At 35.2% G+C, this 19745-nt stretch overlaps 1 long non-coding RNA gene across 2 annotated transcripts in view; it reads right to left on the bottom strand.

Moving 5' to 3' along the window:
• Positions 1-19745, bottom strand: part of LOC130232228 (uncharacterized) — a 28447-nt gene that overhangs the window by 5747 nt on the left and 2955 nt on the right. The window contains exons 2-3 of one of the 2 annotated variants that reach the window (XR_008838095.1): positions 3021-3080; positions 852-1831 (exon numbers count right to left, since the gene is read on the bottom strand). This is a non-coding gene — a long non-coding RNA (uncharacterized LOC130232228). Of the gene's footprint in view, positions 1-851; positions 1832-3020; positions 3081-19745 lie in introns of those variants that run through there. The other variant, XR_008838096.1, reaches the window with a different exon arrangement.

Below are 19745 nucleotides of genomic sequence, written 5' to 3'. Positions count from 1 at the left end.
CGTATCAGCGGCACGCGAGCCTGCGTCTGTGTTTATCAGCATATGCTTCTCATCCGTGATTTACTGCAGGTGAATAGGGTAAAGTACTGTAAATAGCTAACAGTTGTATCTGTACTTCCCCAGTTGATTGATTACATTAAAATCGAAGGTTTTGTATATTAAGCTTTCTCAGATGTTGTTTAAAATGCAAATATAGCATTGTCTAATGAAATAGTCACTCATTTGCATACATTTATAGCACAAAGATATGAATATATGGATGGATTTGTGATCTAAATCTGTGTTTATTTTAGTATTTGACATATTATAATCAAATGTTTTTACTAAGGGTTGGGAAAATATATGTCCAACAATTTCACAGGTATTTTTGATCAAAAAGTTTCATGAAGACATTTTTTAAATGCCCTACTGTAATTTAACTAGTGTATATTTATTAATTTGTCATTTGCATAGCTAAATATTTAATCTGGGCAACTTTAAAGATGATATCCTCAGTATTTATACAAGTAGTTGTATACAGTTAAACATGGTCCTGTCCTTCCAAACTATACATTATTGGAAAGATTATTTATTCTGCTTTGAGATGATATATAAACCTCAAATTCCACCGTTTAATTAAATATTCACTCATTTACATATATTTCTAGCACAAAGACATAAACATTTAGATTCATTTGTGATCTAAATTTGTGTTTACTTTGTTTTTGGCATATTATAATCAAATGTTTTTACTATGGGTTGGGAAAAAAATATGTCCAACAAATTCACAGGTATTTTTAAAATTTCATGTTCCATGAAGATGTTTTGTAAATTTCCTACTGTAAATATAAAAACAAATATGTATATTTTATGATTTGTCATTTGCATTGCTAAATATTTAATTTGGGCAACTTTAAAGGTGATATCCTCAGTATTTACATTTTTGCATCCTCAGATTTTCAAATAGTTGTATATCAGCCAAACAGTGAGTACGTTTACATATGGACACCAATAATCCGATTTTAATCCGATTAAGATAATACTCCGATTAAGACTCTACCATGTAAACAGTGATTTTTGATTGATTTAATCCCATTAAGGTCATTGAACTAAACAGAAATCAGATTAAGATGTGTGGAGTATGCTGATTTTAGTCGCATTATTGAAAAGCAGTACAGACATGTTAACACCTTAATCAAACTATTGCTGTCCTGTAGGATTTTCACGGCATTTTGCGACAGGATAGTCTATACACACATGGTTGTTTGACACTATTTTCTGCACCTACCGAGTCAGTACAGGACCACAGACACCTGCATCATAAAATGCAGAGATATAGTCGCATCCAGTATTCCAATTGTCACAGGGGAATGCATAAAATGTTTCTAAATGAAAGTGAAAGTGCCCAACTGCAGTTAAAGTCGACAGATTAAAAATGAAACACCCGAAATTACATGAAATTCCGGAGGAAGTGTGGCTAGCGTGGTGAAGCAGTGACGTTAATCGAATTATGTGCTATAACATGTAGGGTTGGGCAATGTCGAACAAATTGGCATCGTACGATGTCTAATTGTGAAACATCGCGATGGTCGATGGCATCGTTGTTCATTATTTATGAATAATTAATTAATTAATAACAAATTAATTATTTGTAGCCTACTGTTTCAGCTACCTGACCCGCATGGTCTTTGCTTTACCCATAACCAAATCATAAATAAATAAAGATAAGTTACGCACAAATTACGACAGATTGGTGTAAACGGGCCTAAGTATGTATTTTTCGCAAGCGGGTTGCTGCTGCTGCATGATGTCTATTGGCTATTGGACGATGGCATCGTCTGTCGACCCAACCCTAATAACATGTAAAACAGGATCATGAAAGGAACATTCAGACAACAACTCATGTAAACATCTTAATCATATTATTGTCTTATTCAAATTAAGGCAAAGCATTCAATGAATGATGTCCATGTAAACGTAGCTATTGTCCCATCCTAGCAAACTATATTATATTAATGGAAAGATTATTCATTCTGCTTTCAGATGATATATAAACCACAAAAAAAAAACACTTATGACTTGCTCTGTGGTCCAGGGTCACATATCACTGATTCTCACCCCTAGTTGTCACAAAGGGGATATTGGGAATGTATTTTACTCAGTTCATAATTCAGAAAATACAGTGGACAGCCAGGAAAAAGAAAGAAAAATATATTCTCAGTGCAGAAGGGAAAAAGGTGTACAGGATAATTGAGTAAAATTAATATTTTAATCTATTTCTCATTGAATATACGTAAAATAATTTGGTCCATTTAAACAAAACAGATTTATTAAACAGATATATTTATCAAAATAATATTTCAGTTAGCGAACATCTTTAGAAATAGAAAAATAATGCATTTTAACATAATATTTTAAAATTTGCAAAATATTGCAAAATAAATACAAACTACAACATTTCAACAAATTTTATATATTTTAGTTTCTCTTGATTTTTTGCTCTTTAAAAAAATAAAAAAATAAATAATAATAATAATAATAATAATAATAATAATAATAATAATAATAATAATAATAATAATAATATTTTTCCCTAATATATAAGTTTGGGTGTACTAGTTTTTGGACTGTTATTGTAAGTTATTTTGTTAGATAAGCTCCAGTTTTGGCTTCCGTACTGACTAATCTAATGTATGTGCACAAATATAATACTGTAAAGCATCCTATAGAAAATAATTTAAGTAAGAGATTTTTTGCGGGGTGTACTCATATATGCTGAGCACTGTATAATTGTATTGTTCCTGCACTGAGAAATACTTTTCTATTTCATTTTTATTCTATTATTTTCTATTTTATTTTTTACATTTTTATTTAATATACATATTTATTTGCCAACTTTGCCAAATTGTGCCAATTGTTACAAAATGTGATTTGGCAGATTTTGGATTAAGCACAGGTGGATGGGAGATTCATCTGTAGGAGAGAGTGAATGCATGAATATGGACAGCAAGGCTGTAAATGTGATGTGGTTTGGCACTGACCTGAATTTAGAACACCATGCACAAGAGTGATGCATCTGATTCAGCAGGATACTCACTTCTCTGAGAAAAAATAAAACACAGGACAGTTCAGAGTAACGTCAATAACGTGTTTAGACTTATTGTGTTATTTGTATCATTTTAAATGTCTTGTAGTTGTGTAAAATGTGTAGTTTCTCTGGTTTTATGACTTATAATCGTGTTTTTATATTCTGATAGTTGGCGTCACAGTGGCATGATCGCCTCACAGCAAGAAGGTCGCTGGTTCGAGCCTCGGCTCTGTGTGGAGTTTGCATGTTCTCCCCGTGTTCACGAGGGTTTTCTCCGGGTGCTCTGGTTTCCCTCACAGTGCAAAGACATGTGCTTTAGGTGAATTGGGTGGGCTAAATTGGCTGTGGTGTATGAGTGTGAATGAATGAGTGTGTATGGGTATTTCCCAGTGATAGGTTGCAGCTGGAAGGGCATCCGCTGTGTAAAACATATGCTGGATAAGTTAATTCCGCTGTGGCGACCCCAGATTAATAAAGGGACTAAGTCGAAAAGAAAATGAATGAATGAATGAACATTCTGTTTTCTTTTTGAGGAATTTTTAGTGCATAAAATAATTAAAAGTGCCATGTTTTTACACAATTATATAATTTTTATACAACAGATGAGTTAATACATAAATATTTGGTGTAATACCCTTGATTTTTCAACCACATCAAATTAAAACATGTTATTTTCTGCCAAATTAAAAATATCTAAACGACAATAATGTTTACCTTATAAATGAAGTAAATCCAGGCAAATGTGAATGTGCCAATTACCGCATAATGTCAAGTCATAGCAGGCTGCATACTTTCTAATCATAAGAGAAAAATCTCTCTGTCTGTTTTCTCACTAAAGGCATTAAGCGAGCTCCCACTGCTTCTCCAATGATGTGCGCTAGTGTAAAATTGCTCTGCTGTGTAAAAGCAGAGAGCTGTTTTGCAGAGGAGTGTGGAGCTCTGTTACCTTCTCACCTGCTTTTAAAAATAGAGACAAAGAGGTCACAAAGCTGAATTAATGATATGATTATAGTGTCCACTTAATACTGGTTACCATGGAGCCGAGCACTCGTGGATCATGATCCAAGTCTGAGCATCTGAGACTGACATTATGATGGAGGCCTTTATTTTAACTCGCACAGACTCAAGCACTGTAATTATGGATAGGAGTATTATGAACCTTTTCAGGGCTGCTTTTTTCTGCCTTTTTTTTCTTCTAATAGACACATGATACATGTGAATAAACAGTGTATTTTTAAGATGAAACACTGCTTGTAAAAACATTTTTTATGTATCTTTCATTTTTCAAGATTTTTGGCTTGTGTAAAGTGTTTTTTTATTCCACATAGATAGATAGATAGATAGATAGATAGATAGATAGATAGATAGATAGATAGATAGATAGATAGATAGATAGATAGATAGATAGATAGATAGATAGATAGATAGATAGATAGATAGATAGATAGATAGATAGATAGATAGATAGATAGATAGATAGATAGATGCACATTCATGATGCGAATCTCCCAATCCACCACATCCCAAAAGTGCTCTATTGGATTTAGATCTGGTGACTGTGGAGGCCATTTGAGTACAGTGAACTCATTGTCTTGTTCAAGAAACCAGTCTGAGATGATTTGCGCTTTATGACATGATGCGTTATCCTGCTGGAAGTAGCCATCAGAAGATGGGTACACTGTGGTCATGAAGGGATGGACTAATGGGCCCAAAGTGTGCCAAGAAAATACCATTACACCACCACCACCAGCCTGAACTGTTGATACAAGACAGGATGCATCCATGTTTTCATGTTGTTGACATCAAATTTAGACCCCACAATCCAAATGTCACAGCAGAAATCAAGAGAACCCTAAACCCTAGAGATGGTTGTGCATGAAAATCCCAGTATATCAGCAGTTTCTGAAATACTCAGACCAGCCCGTCTGGCACCAACAACCATGCCACATTCAAAGTCACTTAAATCACCTTTCTTCCCTATTCTGATGCTTGGTTTGAACTGCAGCAGATCATCTTGACCACGTCTATATGCCTAAATGCAGAGTTGCTGCCATGTGATTGGCTGATTAGAAATTAGTTAACGAGCAGTTGAACAGGTGTACCTAATAAAGTGGCAGGTAAGTTCAGATACAAACATCTCTAAGTGCCATCTGGTTTTTTGTTCTAAAATTTGCATTTTACTCAGGCTCCTATGTCTTTATTCAGTAATTTCACTTATATGGCAAATGACAAACTCTTTTCATTGCTTTTAACATGAAACAATTAACAATTGTTAACAAACAAACATAAGAGGCTAAGAAAAATGTTCACTGTAGAAGAAAATTTAAGATGCCTTTTTTTTGCATCTGAACTTTTCATTTGTTAATCTAGGAACAAGTCCTACTTGGTGAAATCATGTTGGTGGTCTTTCCTCAAATACACGGCCAAATATAATTTTTATAATATTACTGAGTTAAGAATCTCAGTGCCATTCAAATCAGATCTATGCATCTGATATTTAACCCTAAAATGGCGAGAAATAAATAAATAAATGTGAAACTTTTTCAGCACAACAGGGAATAAATACCTTCCATTAACCCCTGAAATCTCAAGCTCTTCTGTTTCTTTCTCTCTATTTTTTTTTTCAAGTCATGAAAAACGACCTAATCAAAATGTAAAGCGCAACTCGCTTTTACAACTAAGTGCTTTTCCCCTTTCTCTCTGAAAAGCCTGGCCTCTGCCCAAGAGAAAGCCAGACTTTTATGTCCAACATTAATTTGCTCAGATCAAACCATTTTGCAGACACTTTGCATGACATTTGGCTGGGAAACGCAGCACTAAAATACAGCTGAACACAGGCCACATTGAGCCCAGGAAAACCAGCAGGCTTCATTTCATTTAGTCATTACACACGCAGTATGAGCCTATTTTGTATTATTGCCATTGTATTCACGGGTTTGAATTGTTGGAAGCTTATGCGCGCACATAGAGATCACGCACCGTGTCTTGTGTCGAACGTGTAATTAATGTACTCATTTAATTAGTCACCTTCCTGTGCACACATACCGATAAACACACACACACACACACACACACACACACACACACACACACACACACACACACACACACACACACACACACACTGTCATCTGCAGAAAATCTGGAGAAAACATTGAATTCATTTATGATTTGTTTTTTATTTAGCCCTGCTGCCTTGTGCGCTCACACATTTGACCTTTGACCTGTGAACTTCCTTTTCAGGGTTCTTGTGTGCCTTTTCTACAGCACCTGCTACAGACTCTAATACACACTGACCCTGTTTGAATCTACGATGTGGAGTGCTCATCTATGATCAGGTAAGAGAAACGGGTCACTTCCTGCTCAAAGATAGGACAGTTCCTCTTTGAAAAAGTTCCTCTTTAAAAAAGTTCCTATTTTTAAAGGCAAAAAATCCTGAAAACTTCTTATGATAATATTGCAGTTGTATTTTTGTGTTTCATTGGCGGTTCATTCCACTGTGTTGACCCGATATTGATTGTGTGAGGTACTGTTATATTGATTTTGTTCAATGGCTAAATAAATAAGATTTTATTTATAGGTATGTTATGTTTATGTTAAAGAAACACCATGCTTCTTCTTCTTTACTGAATGAATTAACAAAATGTTTGAGTAAATGATTCAATGGGCCCTGTCATACACCCAGCGCAAGACATGTATGGCACAATTTTTTGCTATTTTCTGACCAGCGCACCCCTAATTTTCATGTTCTGTGCCACATTGTTTTGATAGCAAATCCATTTGCGTCACTTTGTGGACTCATAAGTATTCCGATCTAAAAAGGAGGTGTGTTAAGGCGCAATGTTGACGTGTTAATATTTTGAGGAACTGAAATAGACCGGGTGATTGATCAACTAAAAGCAGGTCTAAAGTCCAGCGCAGAACTAGTTATTTATGCGCCTATGCAGGTCCAAATGCTTACACATTGTTTAATACACACAGGATGTACAGCAACACACACATATCTTTACACATGAAAAAAATTTAAGGATTAAAATGTTGCAAAAAAAATATTTTCACATAAATATAAAACTTCATGCCTTAATGTCGGGGGGCTTTTTTCAGTTTATTGATGACAATTTGCATTTGTATAATGTTATTATTATTAGCAGTATTATTTATTATATGCATATTTATATTTGTTTCAATAAAAACTTTAGATTTGTTCACCTGTCAGGTTTTGGAGACGTATGCGTCACCTTATGGGACATAAGAGTAGGACCTGTGTTTGGATATAACTGTCTTTTGACCACACTTGGTTATTATTGTTTATTTATTCAGTTGCTGGAAAACAGAACTGAATTTAGAGAGAGTTTTGAAACAAATCTTTGCGCTTCACAAATTAAATTAAATATATAGGCTAATGGATGTTTTCAGTGAAATGAGTACAACACCGTTTCCTTATCCACTAATGTAAAGGAGTAAAGTAAAGAGAAAGTAAAGAGGCCAAATGGAGGAGGCTTGTTCTTTATCCTCGCTGTGCAGATGGTCTGTTTAACTGTTTTCTCGCTAGTGAAGTGTTCAGTTTTTCCACTTACAAAGTCCACCATTTAAGTAGCAAATGCACCGTGGAATGACGCAAATGACTATTAAAAGGAATGGGAGATGAGACTTTGATTGGTTTAATGCATTTTATGCTCAAAACACACCCAAAACTCATTTAGAGAATAAGCATAACCCTGTTAGACCATGTGCCAGGGCGCAAACTGCATTTTTCCATCTTTAAAATAGCAAAAGTGGTTTCGGACCCTTAATGCTTTTGCGGCCTGCGCTTTAGACTTTGCGCTTAGATCGTTAAAATGGAGCCCTATGACTCACTTATTAAAATGGGCATTTACTGACATCTACTGATGGTTCTACTGTCATACAGCCCTAAACCAGCCAAGGGACGAGCAAACAAACAAATACATATTCAACAAAATATTGTCTAATATAAAAATTTTGATTAAGTCTACTGTAAAAACAAACAAACAAAAAGCGTTTACTCCTTCATTTAGCCATATTTGGTTTTCACAAGGCAAATACATCACACATCTCAGTGTCAATACATGCAAAAATAGCTACTTCAAATTACAGTTTGAATTGTTTTGCCACAAATTTCAAAACCCAAATTTTCTAAATTCTAGACACACAACTCTAAACAGTCACTACTTCTAACACAGGCTCTCCAGTGTTCAAAACTCTGCATGCTGCATTCATTATCTTAAAGAAGTCTTCCATTTGCAGGATCATTGGTTCACATGATCTTTTTATCATACAAATACTACAGGAACAGAACTTTAGATCATCAGCACACAAGATACACATCGTTTCAATGAATAATCTTTAACAATCATTAAATATTGTTGTTTAAAATATATGATACAGGTTTCATTATGGTTTATACATAAGTGTAGAGGGAACAGTACAGACAGTGGATATACTGAACGTTTTATTCATTCCATCATAATGTATGTTTACTGTCATTTTTTTCTCACTGCACATCCCCAAATAGAAAGCTGATATATGGCATGATATATGACAACATATGCAAATTACAACTGGATTCCACATACTGTATATAAAATGTCATAATAGTCAATAATTTGCCAAAATAGTGCAAAAATCACTGTTGTTCATATACAGTCATATGGACACCTATACAAATTATAGGTAATATATTTGTAGGGGTAAAATATATAACATAATAATATATTTACGTAGCATATACTGTATGTACATATTTGTAATTCTAATAGTTGAAAAAAAGGCAATATTTTGACATGTATGCCATATTATATATATGAACAATTCATATGAACTATTATGTCACATATGTAATTTGCATATATTTCTATATATCAGATTTCTATTTTGGGATGTGTTTCCATCAGTCTAGTGTTGTGGATTTGGGCACAGGTTCTCCTCCACATCACAGTGGTGTTTTCATTACTCAAAAATCTTGGAAAGATCCTTCTGTCAATGTAAGTCTAGGCCTGACATTGGTCTGCTGTGATTGGGCTTTCTTACATACAGTACAGTAATGTCAAATATTAAAACATTGTCTGTAAAAGTATATATATACAATATATATACAATTTTGGCAATCTTTGTGAATTTTGTGTCTGGAGTTTTGAAAATTGACACTAGGGTTCTGAAATTAGTGGTGAAATAATTGTAAAAAACTGTAAATGTTTAATTTAGGACATACTTTCAATAAAAAATACAGCAATCACATCATGCTTTTGCAAATCTACATGCTTAATCAGAAGTCTTAAGTCTTTTCTGACACGTTCTGTGGTTGTGCATTTTAAACGTGCCCTGTATAACTCTCGGAGGGCCGTCAGGAGAATATGTGGAAGTGCTGATTTACACTGGCAGGAAACATACAGTAGGCAGCTCTCCAGTGTCACTTTTTCTAGCGTCTGGGTTCAGCCACGGGAATGCTAATCATTGGGCTGTAAAGACAAGCCTCTGGGTCTTTGAGTCTCTCACTGTAAACCACGACAGCCAGGGGTCAACATGATGACATCTGATAGTGTGTGTGTGTGTGTGTGTGTGTGTGTGTGTGTGTGTGTGTGTGTGTGTGCGTGTGTGTGTGTGTGTGTGTGTGTGCATGCGTGTGCGAGTGCGTGTGTGTGTGCGTGTGTGTGTGTGCGCGCTGATACAGGTATTTAAATTCGTCCTCTGATCAGATATATATTCAAAATCAAGGTGTCAAACAGGTTCAGCTGTAATGTGATTACTTTATTGAGTGGGATCTTGTTTTCCTCTCAGCTGTGTTCCTCTCAGACCAAATCTTTATTTAATTGTTTATTTACTCCATATGATCCATTCTTTTAAGTTATTTTAACAGTTCAACATTTCAAAACCTATTACTTGTTAGCCCTCTTATCTAAAAATAAGAAAAATCTATGAAAATATGCACGGGTCAAAGATAGAAAAGGAGTTCAAGCATTGGATATGCAAATCTTGTTTAATAAAGTTATACCCTGATTAAATGACATTCAGTGTAACAGCAGTTTATGGACCTATAATCATGTTAGACATTTTTACAATTATTTGATTAATTTTTTAAAGGCCTACATATTGCTAATGTACTTTGCCACTATCATTTAAATCACTATGTTTTAACAATTTCCCTGTAGTAATATATGTATAATAATTTATATTCTTATTATTTAAAGTACTTTTAGAATATGTTTCATTTATATAAATATATCTTCCACTGTATGATGATTAAAACATTGCTTTACTCACATTTGAACATTTTATAAGGGACCAAGCACCTGTGGTATGAGGACCCAATTGTAATTGCTTCGTCTTATTATTATTCTTCCATCCAATAACTCTCGTTTATGAGTGTCTAAACATACTCAAACACTCACTAAGCTTTGCACACACACAAGTGGCAAGAATGTACACTTGATGTTTCAAAACCGTGTGTGGCAAAATGGCTCCACAGCCCCACCTACTTATATACTTTTGTAGAAGAGAGTACTTGTCATAACTCAGACATACAATGTCTGATCGGCCTCCAAAGTCACATGTTTGATAAGAGTCCGGTCTTAAAAAGGATTTAATTTGATTTAGTTTTTGCTGCTTGCAGCTGACACATTACTGGGGCCAGACCGAATCTGCGGACATGTTTTGCTATTTCTGCGCAGAATTTTGTACAAATCTGCGGATTTATGCAGAACGTTTTTGGTAGTATCATTCATAAAAATTTAGTGAAGTTTATTTATAAACTAAATTCCAGAGGATCACGTGCTTATGATTGCTTGCGGCCGGTCCTGCATTATTCAATTTATGATTCACCTATCAGACGATTCCTAAGCCACTATAAATACCCTTAAAAGTGCCATATAAACGCCATCTTCGTTTTGAAGAATTCCCCCTTCCACCCCAACTCCTCCTCCTTTCCTAGATGGGTGGCACGGTGGCCCAGTGGTTAGTACTGTTGCCTCACAGCAAGAACATCACTGGTTCTAGTCCTTACCAAGCCAGTTGACGTTTGGAGTTTACACGTTCTCCCCATGCTCATGTGGGTTTCCCCTGGGTTCCCTGGTTTCCTCCCACCGTCCAAAAACATGCAACTTAAGTTAATTGAATAATCCAAATCGGCACCATAGACATGCTCCTTGTAAGTAGTTATCTCTTAAGAGCAATCACTATCTGTTCATTAGCTACCATTGCAAGGAAGTTCTCTAGCTCTACCTGAGCTCAAACTCCCCTCTCACCTTGCAAACGGGACGGAGCCCCAGGCTCGAGGATCTTATGAGCTTAGGGCTCTCTTCCTATGACAGCATGCCAAACAAACTTTATAATCCATCATCAGCTAAGTGTGAACTCTTGAAATATATGAAATAAAAAATACCTTTAATAACTTTTATTTAATGTTTACAATAAAAATCCAGTTAGATTCACTTATTTGGTAAACAAAGCAAGTCTCTCATATAATATATCTACCAAAAGAGAGAAAATATTACTTTACAAATTGTATTCTAAATAAATAAATATTCATATTATTAAATTCATATAATTAAAATTGTCATATTAGTCAATAATATTAGTCAAATTAATTTAAACGCTGAATAAATTCAAATGTACACACATTTACACAACTAAATAAATAGACTCAATGATGAGCTAAATATATGCGGAAATCTGAGCATTTCTGCGCGCACAGATTCTGAACGGGCATTACTTGCATTTAATATACAGTAGGTGAATTTGATCATTATAACAAATATGGTTTCTACATGTACAAAGTTATCTCACTCACTTTCCTGTGTATTCTCTTCTTTATCAGGTGATAAAGTTGTTAAACATAAAAAACAATTTTGACAATGTTATTTGGACGCAGACACCATAAGATGTCCAACCCAAACTGGGGAAACATTTGTAAACAGAATTACACATTATAAATTTAAGATTTCAAATTGATCATATACATACTTGAAGTTGATTATTTAAAGGGACAGTTTATAAAATTTAATTTGTCATCATTAACTCTGAAGATCCTTTGAGATCCAAATATTACATTATAATAAAAATTTGTAATTGAGAACCACCATTCTAGATTTAAAAACACATGACAAAGAGTAAATGATGAGGTAATCTTCATTTTTAAATGTTTTAAGTATATTAAACCAGAATCGTATCATGATCTCTAAATATTACCTGCTTTATAAAATAGGGAGTCGTGCATTGAATGTACAGAAAAGACAACGTGTAACCTGCTATTAGATTTATCCACTCAGCTTTGTCCCTATGGTAAGTATATTTATCCCTTTCTCTCTCTTTGTCATTAAACTCTACTGGAGTGTTTTGAGGTGAAGCTTCTGCTTAGGAGGGCTGAAAAATAGATGGAGCAGAGAATGTCAGCCTAAGATAAACACCAGCATAGTGAAGTGGCTCTCACACGCTTGACAAGACAGCAGAAAAAGAGAGAGGCAAAGAGGAAGAAAGGTTGCGACTCTAATGCGGCTGATCTTTGATTTTTTGTTTCCCTCTCTTCCGGCACTCTTTCCTAGTTTGCAAACCCTTATTATTTTGTTCCATAACTTCTAATCTCCCCCTCTTCTCCTGGTGTCACAGTCGCCATGTCTTTTCTTACACTTTCCAGACTCTGATTCCCAGGGTGGAGTCTTTTGACAGGTGGCTGATGGGAGTTTGTGTGCGTAATGAGGAAGGAAGTCTGACAGAGCGAGGTTGTATCAGCGTTACATCACACCTAATTAATAAAACAGGCCTGCACAAATACACAAAAAAAAGAAAAGAAGAAAGTGTGATTAATGGATTAATGTCATCGCTGGCATGCAGCCGTAGCATTAATGGCCGCATGGGGTAAACACACAAACACACTCCGAGGCGCTTTATCTCCCTACATCACTTAATGCGTTCGATTCTTTATTATGAATAGAAGAAAGGAAAACAGCCACAATAAAAAAGGATGTAAGAATGTCACGAGCAAAAGGGAAAAACGGCCGAGCGGAATGCGAAAAGACAGCCGCTATATTTAAACGGCAGTATAACGACGGCAACTTATAAAAAGTTATGAAAACACATTTCGGATTATCCCGCTCCAGCTCAGTCACAATCAGTGACTCACCCCCGATCCCTGAATCATGACACTCATTCCAATGGATATAGATTGCGCTCTCTAGTAATATCAACCTCATGGGAGCCCAATACTGGGAGGAAACCCAGTCAGGAAGCCAGAATGAGTCAAGCTCCATCTGCTCTATAAAAACACACATATGCCTTGATTGGAACGGCTGGCTTTTAGAAACAATATATGGTTTGCAGTGCATTCTGCGAGATGATGGTGGTAAATAATATCAAATTTTCGGTCAAATAAATCCAGGTCTTGAAATAACGTCGGCTTTGTTTGATGGTCAGCGCTGTTGACCTTGTAGGTCTGCGTTTCAGAGTTCGGTTGCATCATTATTAGCACTAAAACAGAGCTGGGGCTATTAGTTATTCCGTTAGGAGCTGTGAGCCGGGCCGGCCGTGTTTGTCTGGTTTTCATTGGGGTAAACATTTGTTCCAGTTGTAGATGTTGTGCGGCAGGAACATGAATCAGGGACGAGAGGCGGAAAGAGCTCTGACAGCTGCAGCTCATTACCACCACCATTACTGCTATAGGGGGCTGCTGGGGGAAATTCCTCCTTCCAGGGAAAACGTTCCTGTTTACCATACAGCACCGTGGATCAGGTCCCGCACACGGAGATGCAAGGCAATCACATGCAGGCTTGTGCACACGCACAAAACGAACGAAAACGTGCCGTTTTGCACACACACACACACACACATGCGTTTTTATGTCTGCGGTCATACACACAAAGACACACTCGCTTCCTCTCTCACACACTAACAATCAGTCTTTCTTGAGAGCTGATACTAGTACCTCCACCCCAACCGCACACCGTGTCGCACACACACACTCACATGTTCCTTCAATCACGACTGACTCATGCCTGCTTTACGTCATTTTGTCCAATCAGACAGAGTTCCATGGGCCCATTAAACTGAAAGTTGTTTTCTTTTACTTTGGTCATTCTTTCGCCACTACATCAAAGTCAAGCGTTCAGTCATAATCAAGCTCTTCACCCACATCTGTGCATTCATCGTGCAATCACAGTTGCCCATCATACATCTCCAGCACAAAACACACACTGCAAAATCTTTATCTCGCTTAGGAGATTCAATCACTGTCTGTTTCGACCAGTGATAATCTGAAGAAAACGCTTTCAAGATCAAAAAAAAAAAAGCATATGGTCAATACTGGCGCTGACATCAAACCAGGAAACTACTGAGCTAAAGCATGTCATTTGAACTGATTTCTTTGGGACATATTTTGGGCCTAATTTTAAAATTAAAGATTAAAAGAAGTAAATGTTTTGTTTCTTTATTTTCTTTAACATTTTATTTTTTTTTAAACCAATTTAAGGTCAAAATTATTAGCCCCTTTAAGCTATATATTTTTTTGGTTGTCTACAGAACAAACCATCGTTATACAATAACTTGCCTAATTACCCTATCCTGCTAAGTTAATCTAATTAACCTAGTTAAGCCTTTAAATGTCACTTTAAGCTGTATAGAAGTGTCTTGAAAAATATCTAGTCAAATATTATTTACTGTCATCATGACAAAGATAAAATACATCAGTTATTAGAAATGAGTTATTAAAACTATTATGTTTAGAAGTGTGTTGAAAAAAAATCCTCTCTCCATTAAACAGAAACTGGGGGAAAAAATATGAAAATGAATGGAATGGAAATATTTGTATCAATTTCTCAGAGAATAGTTTTTGAACCGTTATCATAAGTTATTTTGTTAGATTGGTTCCAGATCTAGCTTTAGTACTGACTAATGTAAGGTATATGCATACATATAATATTGTAAAGCTTCCTATAGAAAATATTAATTTAAAAGATGGATTTGTGAGGGATGTGCTTATGTACATTTTTTACATTTTTAAACCATCTGTAACCAACACAATTTGGCTTTTTGTTTTAAAGGGGAATTTCCCAAAGTAGTATGTCATAATACTCACTCTGATATTGATCCAAACCTGCATGACCTTATTTTTTATTTTTTTGCTGAAAAAAAAGAGAACATTTGAAGAATGTTAATAATCAAACAATTTTGATTAGCACTGACTTGGATGGGAAAATAGAGGGATTTTTCAAAATATATCATGTTATGTTCAAGAAAAGAATCTCAAACAGGTTTGGAAAGACATGAGGGTTAAATGATAACAATTTATTTTTTATTAAAATAAAATTGAGGCAAACTACTCTTTGTTGTATAGTATAAATGTTTCTGTATATTACAGTCCCACACCCTAACATCAAACCTCAAAGGTAAACATTCCTTCCAATCTAACCTGCACCTGATTTGACAGTTTTTGGTTTTGATGACCGCAACATTCCCCACACCTGATCAAACCGGCTAATGTTTTAATTTTTCCGCTGCCTTTCTCTGAAAGCATAAATCAAAAGAGATGAAAAAGCACCACGTGTTTTGACTGCTCCCTCCTTCTCTGACCTATGCCAATTTTTATCTCAACCTGCTTTAACTTTGTAGATCAGACTTTAATTTTGAAGCGGGTCTGTGGGACAGTGATGAATTGGATATATCAAGCAGGGCTTAAATTACCCTCTCCCTGGTGGCAGAGGATGGGAAGGTGCTGGAGAAAGAGGTATGAGAGCGGGGAGGGGGGCGCTCCATGACCTAGTAACAGGCAGAGAAAGAGGGCTGGTCAGCACTTGCCCTCTCAACCCTGCAAGCTAGCACACCCAGAGAGAGAGAGAAGGAGTCAGAGAGAAAGAGAGAGAGACAAAAGAGCAGCCCCCAACACTTAAGGTTCCTCTTCTGAGGAAGAAGGACATAGCAGAGTGTGAGACACACATCAGCGATGAGAGGCAGAGGAAATATTGCGCCTCTCTGAAGAGGCCTGCAGTCCTTTTCTTCCTCTGAGAGCACTTCAACTTTCAGGGTTGAACAACAATTGGGAGACAAACTAGATGCGTTGTGAACCAGTTTTTATTTGTGGGATACTTACCTACACTCTATATGTGCATCTGTGATAACAACAATGCAATCTTACGGAAAGTCCTAACTTTTTGATTGAGTGGCTGATTTGTATTAAGTTGTACAGTCTCATACATGCATTTTAGCCTAATGAGGGGAAGGATTATGGGTGGGGTTTATAGGCACACCTCCTATTAAATTCATACGTTTTCATATGAATTTAAATAAATGAGATCGAGCTGAATAAGAATAATATGATAATGACTTGAGGCCAATTCTTGTAAGATAGATACTTAAGACACAATTAAAAATATGACGTAATTGTCAAAATGCTATGTTGGTTACACAACATCATATGATGTCTTTGTTACAGTGTAATTGTACATTTACTTAATGTGTAATACTGTTTATCAACAGATACTTATTGTAGGGTTATGAGTAGCCCCACAATATAACCGCTTTTGCGGAAATCCACAGATTTTCTGGCAAATTTTTACAGAATTACTTGAGTAAATGTCAGTAAATGTATATTTATTCAGTTTTTATATTAATTTTAGTAATATTATTGACTAATATGAATATGATTTATTTAAAATACAGTTTGTAAAGTCATATTTTCTGTCTTTTAGTAGATATATTATATGATACATTTGCTTTGTTTACCAAATAAGTACTGGATTTGCATTGTAAACATTAAATAAAAGTTAAAAAGGCATTATTTTTTTAATAAGTTTAATAAGTTTTTTGTTTTGATACTTCCAAAATAATTCCGCAAATCTGCAGATTGTTTACAAAAAACTTCGCAGAAATAGTAAAAAAGTTATGAGTTTTTGTATGTTATGCATATTTTACTTTTTATTATACAAAGTGGTACCTGTAATGTGTAACTGAAAAAATAAAGAATTACTTTTTTAAGCACGCACACACACACACTTTTATGGCTAACTTTGTAGAGACCTCTTACTACCATAATTATTTTTTATACTATACAAACGGCCTATTATATCCCCAACCCTACACCATTTATAAGCTGTTTTCATAATGTGACCGGATAAGATAAAACAATGAAAGTCCCCACAAGGTCAACAAATAACTGGTATTACTAAAATGAAGAGGATGTTTTCTCTTTTATATCTAATTAGACCGACTGAGTATCCAAAATAAACAAACTCCATCAAATGAATTAATCAACTGAAAATGAACAATAAAAGATGCATATACAGTGCTCAGCATATATGAGTACACCCCTCACAAATCTCTCATTTAAATGTTTATTTTCTTAAGCTATACAGTATTATATGTGTGAATACGAATGAATTAGATTAGTCAGTAACAAAGCCAAATCTGGAGCTAATCTAACAAGATAGTTCAAAATAAAAGTCCAAAAAGTAGCTCAAATTTATACGCTAGGGAAAAAAAATTATTATTAAAGAAGAGAGAGAGTAAAAATCAAGAGAAACAAAAAAAAAATGTTGAAATTTTGTAGATTATTATTTTTTTGTCAATATTTAGCATGAATTTAAGTGTATTATCTTTCTATTTCTAAAGATTTTCGGTGACTAAAATTATATTTTAATAAATATATCTGTTTAATAAATCTGTTTAGTTCAAATGCACCAAAATACATTGCCTATATTCACTGAGAAATGGATAAAAATATGCATTTCACTGTGAATTACACCATAATAAGCTATAAACAGAACTTCTGGTAGTGATATAAAGTTCTATTTAAAGTCAGCTAAATACGTGCACAACAAAACACTAAAAACTTATTTTAATACAGACCATTTTTGATATATTTACATTTTATTACAGTTTAAATACCTTGATGTAAACTGTAAATACTGCTACATTAAAAATAATTTGTCATTATTTAATCAGTGATTCATTACAACTCTAAATGAAAGAGTCAGCAAAATGTAAAACTGCCAATGTTAACAGACAGAAAGAGAAAAAAAATCTCCCTAATATGGGATCTGCCATATCTTGAATAGGCATTTGCTGTGTGTAACTGAGTAAATGTTTTGTCTCTCTTGAGGAGATCTCTCTGATGCCTAGCCTCTTTACACACACTACTAGGAACAAGTGTGCCGTGAAGATGCGCGGTGAAGGAGAGCATGAGCTCCAGAAACGGGAAATCTCCTAGTTATAATTACCACACATGCTTTTTATAGCTGCTCAGGATCTAGTCCTAGCCATTGTTTTTCAGAAGGTAAGGATATGATGGTAAAAACACTTCCCCTCTTCGAACCACACAAATAAATAAATAAATATATAGCCTGGTACCAAGCTGAGCTAATGCTGCGTGGGTCTTGTCTGATCAGACTGACCCTGGCCTAACACAGCTGGGTCTCCTATTCTCATGGGTGGTGTCGTCGTATATTAACCTTTATTCATAAGAGATGTTCCTCGAAACAATGAGCTCCTGCTGCTCCCCTGGGTCTAACCTGTCTTTGTTATGTTGCTCCATACCATATTGTTGTGTTTTATATTGTATATTGTGTTGTGTTTAATGTTTGGAGCAACTCAGCAAGACAAATCCCCGGTTACAGCAGCCAATAAACCTCAACTTCAACTTTAACTTCAGCTCTCCTCGTCTGACTGATGACTAATGCTCTCCACTCATATATCGATCACATCCAACATCCAACCGAGCCTCTGCTCCATATAAACCTGCTCTTGTCGGTATGATATCAGTATATATAATCAACAATGCCATCAGTAATGCTGGCCACACTTTAAGATACCGTAACATGCAAGCATTGCAAAGGATTTGTTTCAATTCAACTTGGCTTGAATAAAGAAAATGACTTTTAATATATTTTTAAAATATAACAAATCAGTTACATAATGTTGCTATTAAGTATTAAAACCTTAAATCGTATCAGTAAATTGACAAAAAAATAAATAAATAAATAAATAAATTCCTATGTATGCTCATTTGTTTTCTTTATGATAAAAAAAAAAAAGATTAAAATATGCTTTAAATACACTTAGGGGACATTGTTAATCAAGTAAACATCTTATAAACGCGCCCCGACCTGGATTTCACTAACAGACTGACTCAAGTTAACAGTTTCTGCAGGAGTAGAAATCATGTTGTCGCACTACTTTATATGATCGTATATACTGAGATGCTGGATAAATTGTGATCCCTCCTGTGGATCTGTGTCGTGTCAGCTTGTGCTCTGAGAGGAATCACGAAATGGAAAACAGGTGTTCAAGTGGAGAGAGATTATGAAGCGTCTGGAATTATGATGAACTTTTTTTGCATTTAGTACAACGAGACAGCCGACGTCAAGTTATGTAGTTATTTGTTTCTTTAATTAATAATTTTGCGGCTTTACGAAGGGGCTGTATTGATGATATGATGAAGTTATATGCAACTGACGTTTTTTCCCTCTTAAACTTCCCGCAAATTTTGATCGCACAAAGAGTGAAACGAAACGACTATTCAATTTATGTGCATTGATTACGATTGCTTAGATTAAATTTAATTAAACTATTTAGGACCGATTTTTTTTTCTAATAAAAAGCTGTTCAGGCGAATGAGGAAAAGGGCAAACGAACAGAAATGTTCATGCTTGTAAAACAAAAGTGCGCAAAAGTATTTCTTTCA

This window comes from Danio aesculapii, chromosome 7 (assembly GCF_903798145.1).
Source record: "Danio aesculapii chromosome 7, fDanAes4.1, whole genome shotgun sequence".
In the NCBI taxonomy this organism is placed as follows: Eukaryota; Metazoa; Chordata; class Actinopteri; order Cypriniformes; family Danionidae; genus Danio; species Danio aesculapii.
Note: the sequence above shows the minus strand (reverse complement) of the source record. Positions and strands in the feature narration are given on the sequence as shown.